The sequence below is a fragment of the Notolepis coatsorum genome, assembly GCF_963971535.1.
Source record: "Notolepis coatsorum genome assembly, chromosome: 16".
Taxonomy (NCBI): domain Eukaryota; kingdom Metazoa; phylum Chordata; class Actinopteri; order Aulopiformes; family Paralepididae; genus Notolepis; species Notolepis coatsorum.
In genome coordinates this window covers 19,650,198-19,665,197 of record NC_140180.1, presented here as the reverse complement: position 1 = coordinate 19,665,197, position 15,000 = coordinate 19,650,198, and positions in this window count along the sequence as shown.

The following is a 15,000-nucleotide window of genomic DNA, read 5'->3' as shown; positions in this document are numbered from 1 at the left end:
TGTTTAGCAAATCTCCCCCTGGATAAAGAAAAAAAAGAAGGACAATTCTGCCTTCAGATTGTACGATGGTACGGTACCTCTATCGATTCAATTCAATTAAATTCAAAACACTTTATTAGTCCCGCAAGGGGCAATTTAAGGCATGAATAGGGCAAACAGCTGCACTTATACACACACACAGAACAAGGGACAAGAGACATATACATGACACTATTAAAGCACAAGAGACATGACACTGTTAGAACAGGATCCTTATAAATAGCTTATCTGTCAAGTCTAATAAATAAATTCGGTCAGTACAAAAGAAATGTGCACTTTGGTCAAACATTTTCAAATCAAGGGGTCAAAAGGTGCATATTAGTGAACTGACCATTCCTTGCACTGTGGCCATTCACCAGTCGAATGGCCTCTGGAACAAAACCAAACTTCCTTCTGTTTGTTTTACAGGCAGACTGTCTAAAGCGCTTTCCTGATGGACGATGGACTCCTGACGAGCTTGGTAGGTATTGTATATAATACCTATAACGAACCACTGTGGATTCTGAAGGTTAAGTCACATTTCTCAAAAGTCTCAACAAAGGCTGGTGGGGTGACAACACAAGCCGCTGCTGAAACACAGAATAAAATGACCCTTTTCAAGTCTCCTTTTAAATCCTCCAGTCGGCGGACGCTCGGTGCTGCCACCACTGGTTGCCAATAAGATCAGCACCTTGACCTGACAGGTTAACAGTAGGGGTCCGTACCGAACCGAACCGTTTCAATGTGTACCCTACCGTACGAACGGCTGTGTAGTGTACCGAACGAATACAATACATAATAGTGTTAACCACTAACAACCGCCCACCGGGGGCTGTTTTTTTCACAATCTAATCTAATTATTATTATTAAAAAAAAAATTACAAGTTGATTATTAATTTCAATATAGAATATTCGCTGACAGCCCTACAAGTACAATTAGTTACTGCACACTACATCACCCCTGAGAGGAACATGGAAAGCCAAACTTTCCCCCACTGTACCGAAAACCTGTAACGAACCTTGACTTCGAAACCGAGGTATGTACCGTACCGTGGTTTTTGTGTACCGTTACACCCCTAGTTAACAGTGATCGTAATGTGTTTTATTGGCGACCAGTAGTGGCAGCACCAAGTGTTCGTCGAGCTTTCCCAGAAAACCACATCTCGGTTGGAGGATTTGAAAGGAGACTTCGAAATCCCTTTGAAAACACAATGCAAACATGCAATAATTACTTTTGACTTAACCCTCTGCGGCGGTTTGTCATATTATGTATGTATGTATGTATGTATGTATGTATGTATGTATGTATGTATGTATGTATGTATGTATGTATGTATGTATGTATGTATGTATGTATGTATGTATGTATGTATGTATGTATGTATGTATGTATGTATGTATGTATGTAGTATGCATGTATGTATGTATGTATGTATGTATGTATGTATGTATGTATGTATGTATGTATGTATGTATGTATGTATGTATGTATGTATGTATGTATGTATGTATGTATGTACAGTATGTATGTATGTATGTATGTATGTATGTATGTATGTATGTATGTATGTATGTATGTATGTATGTATGTATGTATGTATGTATGTATGTATGTATGTATGTATGTATGTATGTATGTATGTATGTATGTATGTATGTATGTACAGTATGTATGTATATGTGTATACAGTACATACAAAGCTTGTCAATAGAGCTATACTGTACCGCTTTTTGAAAACTTCTGAGGTTTTCAACCAGAGAGGCCCCACAAAAAATGCGCTCTGAAACAAGGACACACAGTAGGCTTGTTTGAGATGAACTAGGCCTGTGCAGTTTCGACCACCGCCTTGCCAAGCGCGTTGCATGGCGGTTAGAATGTTGTCTGAGTTGCTCTGAAAATCTGACTGCGCGAGCTGCGGAAATCTCACGGGAGAGAGGCGCTCGCAGTTTCCAGGGCTAGGCGATGCAGTTGCTCTCCACCGACTGCTCAACCTCATGCATGGTGGGAAACGACTTGCTCTGGTTTGCGCAAAGCGCCTATTGGCTCAGAAAAGCTGTCACCACCCACAAGGAAGTTATGAGACGTCTATCTTATCATTCATTATTCCAAGATAAACTTCATGAACTGTCAGACAGACACCAAATGATTTTTATTGGAGTACTGAAAGAGGTGGAGGTCCTGGCGGGATGGTGTCAGGAGAACAGCCTCTCCCTGAATGTCAGCAAAACAAAAGAGATGATTGTGGACTTTAGGAGGTCGGGGGTCAGGGACTACAGCCCCCTCAGCATCGACGGGGCACCGGTCGAGAGAGTGAGCAGTTTTAAGTACCTTGGAGTCCACATATCCGAGGACTTGACATGGACCAGACATATTGACAGTGTAGTGAAGAAGGCATGGCAAGATCCTCAAGAACTTCCACTCGTGCACAATAGAGAGCATCCTGACTGGTAACATCACCTCCTGGTTTGGGAATAGCACCGCACAAGACCGCAGCAGACTACAGAGATTGGCCTGTTCAGCCGAGCGCACAATTGGAGGTGGGCTTTGCACTCTCCAGGACGTTTATAACAAGCGTTGCAGGGCCAAGGCTAAGAGAATAATCAAAGACTCTAGTCACCCAAACAACTGCCTTTTTGAACTGCTGCGGTCAGGCAAGCGCTACCGGAGCCTCATGGCCAGTACAGAGAGACTCAGAAGGAGCTTCTATCCCCAGGCCATCAGGATGCTCAATGACAATGACACTTTGTAACAACCCATCATCTACTCACACTGCACACATGTACACTTTAAACACACACTCTCAGGTTAAACAAACACTCACTTTAAACAAACACTCACCTTCCCACTCACTTTATTCACTTTAGACACTTTAACACACTTTATATTTATCTATTAAAGAGATTTGCACCACATTCATACCTCATTTGCACCCTACCCCAAGTGTTGTACCGCTGCATTCTACCTCACTGTTACTCATTTTACTCTGTATTGTATATTGTATATATGTATATTAACTTTACCTACTTTTTAATTCTTAATTGTTTTACTTACTTTATTTTTACTTTATGTAGCACACTCTCAGGGGCTCATAACAGACACAAGCATTTCATTATAAAGTATTCTGTATTTTGTTCTGACAAATAATAAACAAACTTGAACTGACATTCACAATTGAACGCCTCATAAATGCTGTCTTAATAAACATATCTGCAATGGAGTTTATATCGAAATAACAGTATCAAACCCCCTGAATAAAATATAATGAGAAAGTTATTTGAAGAAGCTCTTGGTAGAAGACTTGATTCACATCAATTTGTAGTCAGTCTTATAGTATTTCTACCTGTTTAGGTTAGGTTTACTTTATTTGTTCAAGTGGGACAGTGTACAGTAATAAAACATTTTACAGATGTAAATGCACCCAATTTTAGCCAAAAGGCTCATTTCCATTGGCAGTCCCCCTGCCAGAAGGTACAGGCTAAAATCCTGTGTAAAAAAAGGGTTAGCAATAAAAACAGAATATGTTCTCATTATACCCACCACATAAAATCCAAAGGATAATTAGCTGGCCAAACATTATCAGTGCTCTCGAAATTATAATTAGCTGAAACTATAATATATAGGCCTATATCTCGTTGCACACATCTTACAAAGCGTCTGCTGAATAATTGTGTTTTGCCTCAATATATATATGTAACAGATGGTACCGCGAGGCCACCGCGAATTCACCTCTTGGTATAGCGGTCTGTGATGTCGCCCGTGGTGTGGCAGACCCGTGTTCGAAACTCCCTCGGGGCATCGAAGTTTAACACAATGCAAAAAGGTGATATAACAATATAACAATAATAAATATTAATAGCTATCTACATAGTACTCTCAGTCCAGAGTGCACCACAGCAATTAGTATAAATTTTTTTACATAAAATGGGCATAAAATCAGTACACAAATTGACAAAATAAAAAATTGCATAAACTTCAGACATAAGAATAGGTATAAAAGACAATAAAAGTAGTGTAATGTAGACGTGCAGATTTAAGAATAGGCATAAAATAAGTACAATAGTATAATGTCGCTCGAAGGCATGTGAACCCCCCCGGAACAGTCAGTCCCCCGAACACCTCACACATCAATCCCTACCACATTCCCATCCAAGACACACCCCCGATAAAGCACGCCATGACCGAAGGAAAACACAAACAGCCCGCGCGCCAACCCCATGCCAACCCCACGGGCCGCTCCATCTACCCCAGAACCCGGCGCCTCCGCCACCACAAGGAAAACCAGCAAACACCACGGCCCCACCCCCAAACTCCACAGAGGAATGCCAGGCCACGCGCCCCAGGACCCGCAGCCACGCCAAAGGAGACAGTTATTGGTGTAAAGTTATGGAATTCTCTCCATAGCGAGCTTAAGGGATGTAACAGTGTTTATCAATTCAAAAAAATGTATAAAAAAAAATATTTAGTCAGTATGAAAATCAAAATGTGATCTGAATAGTGAGATCTTTTTTTTTTCTCTTCTCTTCTCTTTCTTTTCTTTTTTATTCTTTATCATTATTATTATTATTAAAATTTCTCTTGTTTAACTGTGGATTGTGTTTCTTTTATAATGGTATAAATGATTATTTGTGTAAATAAGGTTATATGCCGACCATTAAGAAAATACATGTTAGTTTAGGAATAAGGGGCAGGTAATTATAAGATTTATTCTTCTTCCTGCTCCTTTTGTCCATGGAATGGCTATTTATGATTTTTTAATGAAGAAACTATGATTGTATTATTCCATGTGGCAAATAAAAACTCTGAACTCTGAACTCTGAACGACTCCACACACTCAAACAGACAGACACAACAGCGGCCAAACGAGAAGACATGCAGGGTCGGGACGGTCCGAGACGACACCGGGACCCACGGAACACAGCAGAAGCCACAGCGAGCCCCCCACGCAAGGAACCCCAAAACCAGTCAGCGAACCGAGGGAGCCCAACGCTGAAGTGAAGACCAACCAAAAATCCACCAAAGCACACGCAAGAGACCAATACCCAACTCCGGGGAAGGCCTAGGAAAGGTCCAGTCGAAGCCACAGGCGCCATAGGCTCCAACCAACCCCCCCCCAGACCTCCCCCAGAGTCGAACACCAGCCCCCCGCACGCGCCCCGAAGGACCCCGGCCAGCCGACACCACAGGGATCCCCCGCACAAAGAACCCACCATAACCCCTACAGTACCATAGTAAACAAGCGTAGTGCTATAGACGCAAAGTATTCCCGCATAGATTGAAGTTACACATTATGCCCTAGGTGAGCGAGAGGCTGAGCCAAATCACCAAATAGCCAATAGTGAAACACGGTTCAGAATGTCAGTAACTTAAATACTTAACTTACGTAGCTACAATATAAACACGGCTCAGAATATCAGCAACTTAAATCCTTCGCTTACGTAGCTACAGTAGAAACACGGCTCAGAATGTCAGTCACTTAAATACTTAGCTAACGTAGCTACATTATAAACACGGCTAAGAATGTCATTAACTGAACACGCCCAGAATGTCAGTCAAATGTAATGGAACCAGGGGCGTTCAAACAGGTGTGCCGTGTTGACGTTGTGTGGAAGTGTGATTGATGTTGATGCTTGTGGGACACCACTAGGGGGCAGAGCGGCTAAGTGTGACTGACCGAATGAATGAATCAGTGACTAAATGAATGAAATGAGTGGATAACGGCATCTGCATTGCACAATATAATCATGGTATCGTCTGCAACTCGCAAATGCAGTTCACTGGTATGTATACTTTTCTGTGTAACACCAACCTTACATCATCATGCAAAATAAAAAGGTGTTCCATCATAATGTGTTTGATTTGGATAGATGTTTTTCTTATTTACTGTCATTGTGTGTGAAACACTTCTAGTAATAATGCATACATCTTTGATGCTGTCAATCCATGAGTAGTTGGCACTCTATAACAGCCTACAAACATCTGCTTTTGGCAGATATGATCTACTGTGCAAGAAATGAAAGCTGTTTAGCGGTTTATGTGAAGCTGTGAGGATATGACGGTAGGTCAATCTTTTCTTTCTTTCTTTTTATTCTTTTCGATTCAGCTGAAATCCAACAGGAAACCTACTCTTTAGCCAGCGTTGATGAGAACGAATAGGATTTCAGTTTACCCCATTCATACTCGAGATGGTTACATCTTTGTTTAATTCAGCCCTGGCAGGAGTGCAGTTGGAGAGCCCCTGTTGAGTTGGGAATTAGATGCAGTTGGAATCTCTAGAATTAAAACTGTTCAGCTCACTTTTCTAGGGAACACAAAAGTTGCTCACAGCAACTGCTTTAAGTTTGACTTATTATCTTAAATAGAACGTTTAAAGGTAGAATCTGTAATGCCGTCCAACAGCGGCCTCTAGGCAAAATAGACCCTCTTGGTATTACACTTTGTTTACATGTTTTTGTTTTGGTCTGATGTGTGGGTAGCAGTTGAATGGGGATAGGGGAGGGGTTGCTATTATTGGTCACATCTCAGGCTATAGGCCATGAGAGGTGTGGAGAAATGCACACTATAATAAGTCACTATATACAGTAGGTATAATATATACCTTTATAATATTATATAATCAGACCACACATTCACTTCACACAGCCCTCAAATAATTTAAGCAGCCGAGGAACTTGCAAATATTAGAGTCTGTACCACACTGCCTACTGTATGTACCTTGGACAGCTCCCGCCCAGGATATCTGCATGCATTTCAGAAGGATCTTTCAGCTGCAAGCCTTGAGGGCCATGGACAGCTCCCCAGACAGGCATCTAATGCTCAGCTATCCTTTCCTCCAGCAGGATGATGGACAGCTCCCATGGCAGGCCAAGAACAACCGTTCAGCACCATGGACAGCGACATACTGTAGATACCTTGTTTGTTCATTCACTGCCACTACTGGTTGTATACAAAAAAATCCTGTAGGGACACTTTTTGATTATGCATACAAAAACTGTGAAAGCTTACATTTTGCAACAGCATTATGCATATATGCTATGGATAAGATAGAAAAGTAGAAAACTTTGCATAACCATATGACTGGAGGTCAGGCTCTGTGCCAAGGCATATCAGGCTGGTGGGCATTTAAGTTCCATGGGAAAGTGGCGCATTCAGCTGACCTTACCTCGCTATTATTAATATCATTATCATATTGCATGCACGAGAAATTGGCTATGACAGAGAGGTGCAAATGTACACACTGGAACACACACACACACACACACACACACAGATTACATGAACTACGATGCAAGATAAGAGTAAATCCATTACAGCAAACTCAACGTTTTCTATGTGTTTTATCACTGTGTTGCAGTAGCCTAATGCAGTAGGTCTACTGACGAAAAGCTATTTCATAGAACTGTCCATATGAACCCAAGCACTAGGCCACCAAACACAGCTACACATATTGGCAAAATGTGAAAAAGGCAAAACAATATGCATATATATAATATATATATATAGCCGTACTCGTCTAGCCGGTAGACCCTCCTGTAGCTAATATGGTCAGTCGCTGGCAGTCGGGAATATAGAGAAATCTTTTGGTCTAGAGATTGAAAGCGCTTTGCAACATAGGTGTGATCTGTTTATAATAAAATAAAAATGCCCCTATGGGAAGATTGATGGTGATTAGAATGTTTTAGAATGTTTTAATGCAGCCACAGGATGGTGACGGTCGCTACTTTCCTCCTTTACAGGACAACATGTGCTAATTTGTACAATTATAGGCTTCATAATGTCACCTTTAAACAAAACAAGGCAAAAAATATCCATCAAAAGGGGGGGGGGGTGTAGTTATATGCTACTCAGCTACTGTATGGGGTGGAGTGAAAGATGTTAAACATTACAAGCAGAGGTGGGACCAAGTTCTTGTTTTTCAAGTCCCAAGTAATTCTCAAGTCTTTACACTCAAGTCCCGAATCAAGTCCCATGTGAAGACAGGCAAGTCTCAAGAGACATTTTTCTGCACTGACACACAACTTCCTTCTCCACTCACGCAACTTGATTGACAGCTGATGGATTGGTCCAAGTTATGTTGATTTGCTTTACACTTTTTATTTTATTATAATTTTTTTTTTTACATTTTGGGCTTGGGGAATTTCTTTTATCTACTTTTTCTCCTCCTATTTTTCTGTATTTATCTCCCATCCCAATTTAGTCGTTATGCCAATTCCCCCCTCCCCTTCCTGGTCGTTGCGTGCAGTTTCCCCCTACTTGCCGGTCTAGGGAGCCCTGAAGTCTATCAGATGCTGCCTCCTATACATAGGAGACAGCCAGCAGCCTCTTTTCACCTGACAGCGCGGACTCTCATTGGTGAAGTGTAACGCGTGGGAGGATCACACTACCTTCACCAGTTCCTTCCCTTGCTGTGCAGGCGCCCTGACCGACCTGTAGGAGTCGCTGTTTACAGCGACCAGGATACCACCCACCGGCTTCCCACCCGCTGACACTGTTAATTGTGTAAGTATGACGACCGGCCAAGCCGGAGGCACCGCTGACAGCCGGATTCGATACCAGTGTCTCTGCGGTGGTAGACAGACGCTTAGTCCGCTGTGCTACCCGGCCGCCCTGTGTATTTTTTTTATTTTGAAGTACTTTGGTGCACCACTTTCTGCCCTTCCAAAGTACAAGCTGTTTTTGGCTGGGCTCCGCCCATACTCGCAATGCGCTTTGACTGACAGTCACCCACCTGCACTATAGCCTAGCTAAGAGATGGCAGATAGCACGGAGGAACACCGTAAACGCAGAAACCCTACAGTAAAATAGTAACGTTAATACACTATTGACACATGTGCAGACAGTTGACAGTTGCTGAGTGAAATTAAATGCATAGGAGGGTCACACACACACGGAGCACGGAGGAACACCGCAAACGCTAACGTTAATACACTATTGACACAAACGGATGAATGAACGAGGTCCTACTGCTAATTAACTAATTTCGACTTATGTACTTACTGATTCGATACTTTCTTTCGGTCCCAAAGACTTGGTACAGGCTAGCTCCCTTCTTTAGCAACAGTCAGGAAATCACTGCAGCATTATAAAGTCCCTGATTCTCAATTGTAAATGGTAAATGGTTGCTTTTTTTATATAGCGCTTTTATCCAAAGCGCTTTACAATTTGTTACTCACATTTCACCCATTCACTCACACATTCACTCACACATTGACGACGGAAGCAACCGTGCAAGGCGCCAACCTGCTCATCGGGAGCAATTAGGGGTTAAGTGTCTTGCTCAAGGACACATTGACATGCTGCCCGGGAGGAGCGAGAATCGAACCGGGAACCTCCGGATTGCCAGACGACTGCTCTACCTCCCGAGCCACTGTCACCCCTTCAATGTCGTCTTTGCAAAAATCCAAAAACGAACTTGTTCCATTGCTTGTGGAGCACGATATCATTAGGAAATGAGTGCAAGGACGTATTCACTGCTTGGCCGTTTTGCTCATAATTTCAACATTATGCTAACTTCCTCGAATCACAGTTGATTGTGGGCGGTGGCTACAACAACAGTAGTGGCTGAGGTATGCAGATCAGCGCCTCTTACAGGTCACAGATCCAGTCCATTCAGAATGGCTTGTTTCAGTGGGGGGAGTTCTTGTCTCAGCTGAACTGCAGAAACTGCACGTGACATTTTGTCAGTGTTGGTACAACCCCACATTGCTTGAAAACAATGCAAACCACTGGAAAAGGCCATTTTTACAATAGGGGACCTTTAAGTAACAACAAAATGACAATATTACAAGGATTTAAGCTGGATCTGTGTCTCCATCTTACTTAAATTGCTTTACATTATATGAAATGCAGAGATGTGACGTGAGATGTGTATATCACTTATTCACCCCCCCCCCCCCCCCCCCCCCCAGGTACATGCAACACAGGGTGTTTTCACACCTGTAGTTCGTTTGCTTTGTTCCGATTCAGGGACTATTATGATACAATTGTTGCACTTGATTCTTAGTTCGTTTGTGTTCACACGGCTGTGTTCACACGGACCAAAACAAACGCACGCGTGAGCAAACTATCACTCATTGGTCAGATGTTGGGGTGTGCCCCCCCCCCCCCCCCCCAACCCTGAATCTCCGCGTTACATTGAAATCGGGGAGGAGAGAGCGGGGGAGCAAATGAATGAATGTGGATGAGAGCCGTGATGTAAGTGGTTGCAGATACGGCTGTGGGGGTGCTAGAGACATGATCGAATAGTCTTTTATGCGCCTCAATCTCCTGAACACGGCGCGAGCCATTCCTAATCGATCAGAACTAAATCGGCAGCGAAAAAGCCCATTTAAAGCACCTATTATTACCCTTGCACATGCGCAGATTGCCCACAGAGTCTGGAGATGCGAGATGACGCTCGAATGAATGTGGACTGTTCCATCAGAGGGGGGAGCTTCGGTGGCCAGTGTCCTTTCAGCCGACCAGGATAATGAAACAATGATCCCACTAAATGGCCAGAAGCGTCTTATGGCGACATCTACAATTACCTCATTGAGTCTCCAGGTAGACTACTGTTTATATTTAAGTGCTGCGGTCTGTAGCCACTCACATTACCACCGAAGCTCCCCCCTCTGATGGAACAGTCCACATTCATTCTCTCGGTGAGAGAGAGAGAGGGAGAGAGAGAGTCAGTGAGAGGGAGAGAGAGAGAGGAGGTGTTGTCTCGTACGGTGCTGCTGTTGCAGCGTCACTACAGTCACTAAACTTTCTGTACACTTGCGTGTTCTCCAGCATCTGACGAATGCCCAAATATCAACGAGGCAGTGTACCGAGTCATCGCTGCTCCACGTTGACCCACGGCTCACTATTATTATTATTATTGTGTCGGTTTGCTAAATCGATTGCATTCTCACAGCGTACGAGTCCGCTTCGGGTTCGGTTGTAACTGCGCCGAGACCACCCTCTCTAGGTGGTCTCGGCCCGCTTGTTTTGTTCCGCAACAGAATGTGATTGCTGTGTTCATATATGCCCAACTGAACCGAAATAGCGGGTAAACGCTCCAGGTTTCGGATCAACAGCTCCAAACGAGCCAGGTGTGAAAACGCCCACAGATTACAGTGTTTACATCTGTCTGCTTGAGAAAATACCATGTTCTGCAATAAAAATTATTGAAGTGAGATGAACAGACTGAACTTTATTTTATTAGATAAAACATGTTGACAGTTTTACACCCCCCCCCCAATACCACTAAAATAATCAACTCACTAACGGAGCATTTAAAAGAACTGACGGGAGACATAATAGCTTCAAGTTCATAATATGTTTGCCATGTCTCTTCCTGCATTAGCTGGGATGATTCAGAGTGAGGGCTGCATGTTCAGTCAGATAGAGGCTCATGATAAGCAGGCTGTTAGTCAGACTGGAAGATAAACCTGTAATTGCCCAGAGCTCTATATGGCGAAGGACCGCTCACTTAAGTACCGGTGCACCGCACTGACATGCATTCCATTAGGTAGATAATACACACCTGTGATGGACATTACTTCATGTACACAGAGGAGAGAGAGAGAGAGAGAGAGAGAGAGAGAGAGAGAGAGAGAGAGAGAGAGAGAGAGAGAGAGAGAGAGAGAGAGAGAGAGAGAGAGAGAGAGAGAGAGAGAGAAGAGAGAGAGAAAGAGTGAGGAAGTGGGAGAGAAAGGGAGAGATAAAGAGAGATAAAGAGAGATAAAGAGAGTGAGGAAGAGAGATAGAAAGGGAGAGAGAAAGAGAGAGGGAGAGTGAAAGGGAGAGAGAGGGAGAGAGAGAGGGGGGGAGAGGGAAGAGAGAGAGAAAGGGAGAAAGAGAGAGAGAAAGAGAGATAGAGAGTGAGGAAGAGAGAGAGAAAGAGAGAGAGGAAAATCGTGGGAGAGAGAGACATATGGAGCTTGTTACCCACAACAAACTGTGCTCAAGAGGCCTACCTCATTCAAACACAATTAGTTTCAGCTCATTTCTACTCATGTAGGGTTTTACGCTTGTGTACGTGTGTGCACGTGCACATCATATGCATGTGTGTGTGTGTGTGCGCACAGGAGTGTAGCTCCCGGTTCTGGGCCCCATGAAAGAATGTATTTGTTGGCCCCCAGTGAATGCGAGTGCGCGAGCGGATTTTTTTTTTGGCAATTTTTTTATTGATGAAAACGCATAATATGGTTTTTACCTATACATTCGGATCAGCAGTTCAGCACCTGCACTGTTGGTGGGTGAGCCTAGTAAAGGATGTCGCATTGCGTTCATCTTCAATGAATGGACCAATGCAATAGTCTACCAAAGCCCCCCCTCTCTCTCTATTATATCTCACACACACACACACACACACACACACACACACACACACACACACACACACACACACACACACACACACACACACACACACACACACACACACACACACACACACACACACACACACACACTTCAGAAACAAACATAGTATCAATGAGAGCATCAATAATACACCTGAGTGATGTCTAGTAAAAAAAAAATTATTTTTTGCCCCCCCCCCCCCAGTGCTGGGCCCTTGGAATCATCCTAAGCTACCCCCCCCCCCAGCTACACCCCTGTGTGCGCGTGTGTGTCCATGTGCATACTTTGATCACCCTGCGGTGTTGCTTCTTTCTCGTTGTCCCAGCCGTGCTGCTTAAGCTTGTAATTGAAAGCAGCGGGTTGGCCTTTTTCCGCGCCATATTCTCCGACGTGGCACGTGTTGTTGCTTTGGTAGGAATCTAGGACTAATTAAGTTAGTCACGACCTGGACTCAGACTCTGTGCCCGCCGGTATCTCCTCAATGTGGGGGGGTCGCCAGGTGGACAGTCAATTACAGGATGACGTGCCAATTACAGACGGAGGAATTCATTTGCGGATACACTCGGTATGTATGAAGGACATATGCAGCTGAGCCAGCAGCAGAAGGAATTATACTATAATGAAATAGTCATGTAAGGAGAATGGCAGTTTGGCGTTTGACCCCACTGGCGAGTTTGCTGCGGGGCAAGATGTGGAACACGTCCAAAATACAAGGTCTCTACATCTTTACAAGTAGCAGTAAAAAAACTGAATGTGGCAGTGTAATTAATTCGTGCTGTCCTGAGGCCTAATTGACCTATCTCTAAACGCCGCCCTCGATCCTCCAATTACATACTGTTGCTTCCCTCGGTACCAGTTGTAATAGGAGGATGGCAGGAAAAGATGGCGGTGCTTGAGACAGGTCAAATGACTTGTGGCCGAGTAAAGAATAATACCAATGATGCAATGTCATTCCAAACTGAAGTTGTATCGAATCGAAAACCGCTCTCGGGGAGATTGCAGTGGATGTAATTGAAATTAATTGTAATTGATTTCCTTATCTCTGTTGGGATCCAGAGGCGTTTCACTGCATGCTTTCGGGGTAAGTCACATTGACGCCCATCTGAAGAAGGGAGGAGCGACGAAATACAATGTAAACATTAAACAGGGCATTTATAAATAGCATTATGACAAATCCATATGCAGGTGCATAGGGGTCCGGTTTACCCAACCGTTGACAGCAACATCCATTACTTTGACATACAGTATGTCTAAATATCTTCTCAAGAGACAACTAAGACTGAAGACAAAGCATTTATCATTTGATTTTCTATTGTTTGTGTATGAATCGTTTTACAGCATGGAATCCATTATCAATTGATTGATTCCTCACTTCCCTGTTCTGTTGAGATGAAGCCATTTTGCCATGTTTTCAACTAACACTAGTACACTGCACAGTATTGTATATTGTATGGTAACTACGTCTACGAACATTGTACATATGTCTAAACTGAACACTGTGACCTCTTTTTTTTTTTTCTTCTAATTTTTACTATGTTTTTATTTCATACTTATCTTGTCATGCACAGTCTCTGGAGCGCAACAGTAAGAAGCATTTTGTACAAAAGTATTCTGTACTTCTGTATGACAACTATTAAAGAAACTTGAAACTTGAAACTTGAAAACAGTAAAGACGTGACAAAAACATTATGTCTTCAAACTGGGGAATGTATTGCTACAGAGCAGAAATAATCACAGTACGGCATTATTTATTCCTTTCGGTTGCTCTATCGATGATCTTTGAGAAAACAACAGGGCCTAGAGGAATATGATTGGAGTGTCAAGGTGGGCAAATAATTCATGAATCCTTTATAATAGAATAATAATGATTTATTTAAGTGTGCATGCGAGTGTGCGTGCTTGTGTGTGTAGGGTGGTGGATGATTACTGGTTTCTCTCCTTGGCCTCTTGAGAGTTCATCTGAAATGGATTGCCGTCATCAGACACCTGACATTTGCTCGTCCCCAGTGACCCAAATTACCAACACAAATTAAAATCAGCTGTTTATGAATATTCATGAGTTTCCGAAAAGGCCAAAATCGCATGAGGAGCAGGCACTTCGATATGAATGCAGGTCGTATGTACAGCTGCTGGTTTCTGTATGAAGAACACATCTTCCACTCGGATCAAGACAGTCAACAACAATCCTTACTTTATATATACGCCATAGTGTTTCTGTTTTCCGAGGCAGTTGGAAGTGAGAGAGAGACAGAGTGCACTACCTTTTCTTGCTGAAGCCTTTTTGACGAATTTTAAGATTTCTTTCAACTTGGGGCATTCAGGGTGCTCTACCAAACACACAAGCAACCTTGAGCAGAGAAAGCAGCAGCATAGAAAGAAGCCTCCCCCTGATGACCCTCGCATCTGCTCCCCGGCTGTGGAATGCCCTCCCCGACCATCTGAGAGCACCACAGTCCGTTGAGGCATTCAAAAGGGGACTAAAAACATTTATTTTTAACAAGGCATTTGCCTAAATGGACCGACCGATGCCTTGTGTGTTTTTAAAAACGTGATCTTTTCTTTTTTAGCTGTCTAGAGCTGACTTTGATCTAAATGTTTCTTTCATTTCATTGGTTGTTTTATTCATTTTTATTTTATTATCTGTATCTCCTTTCATG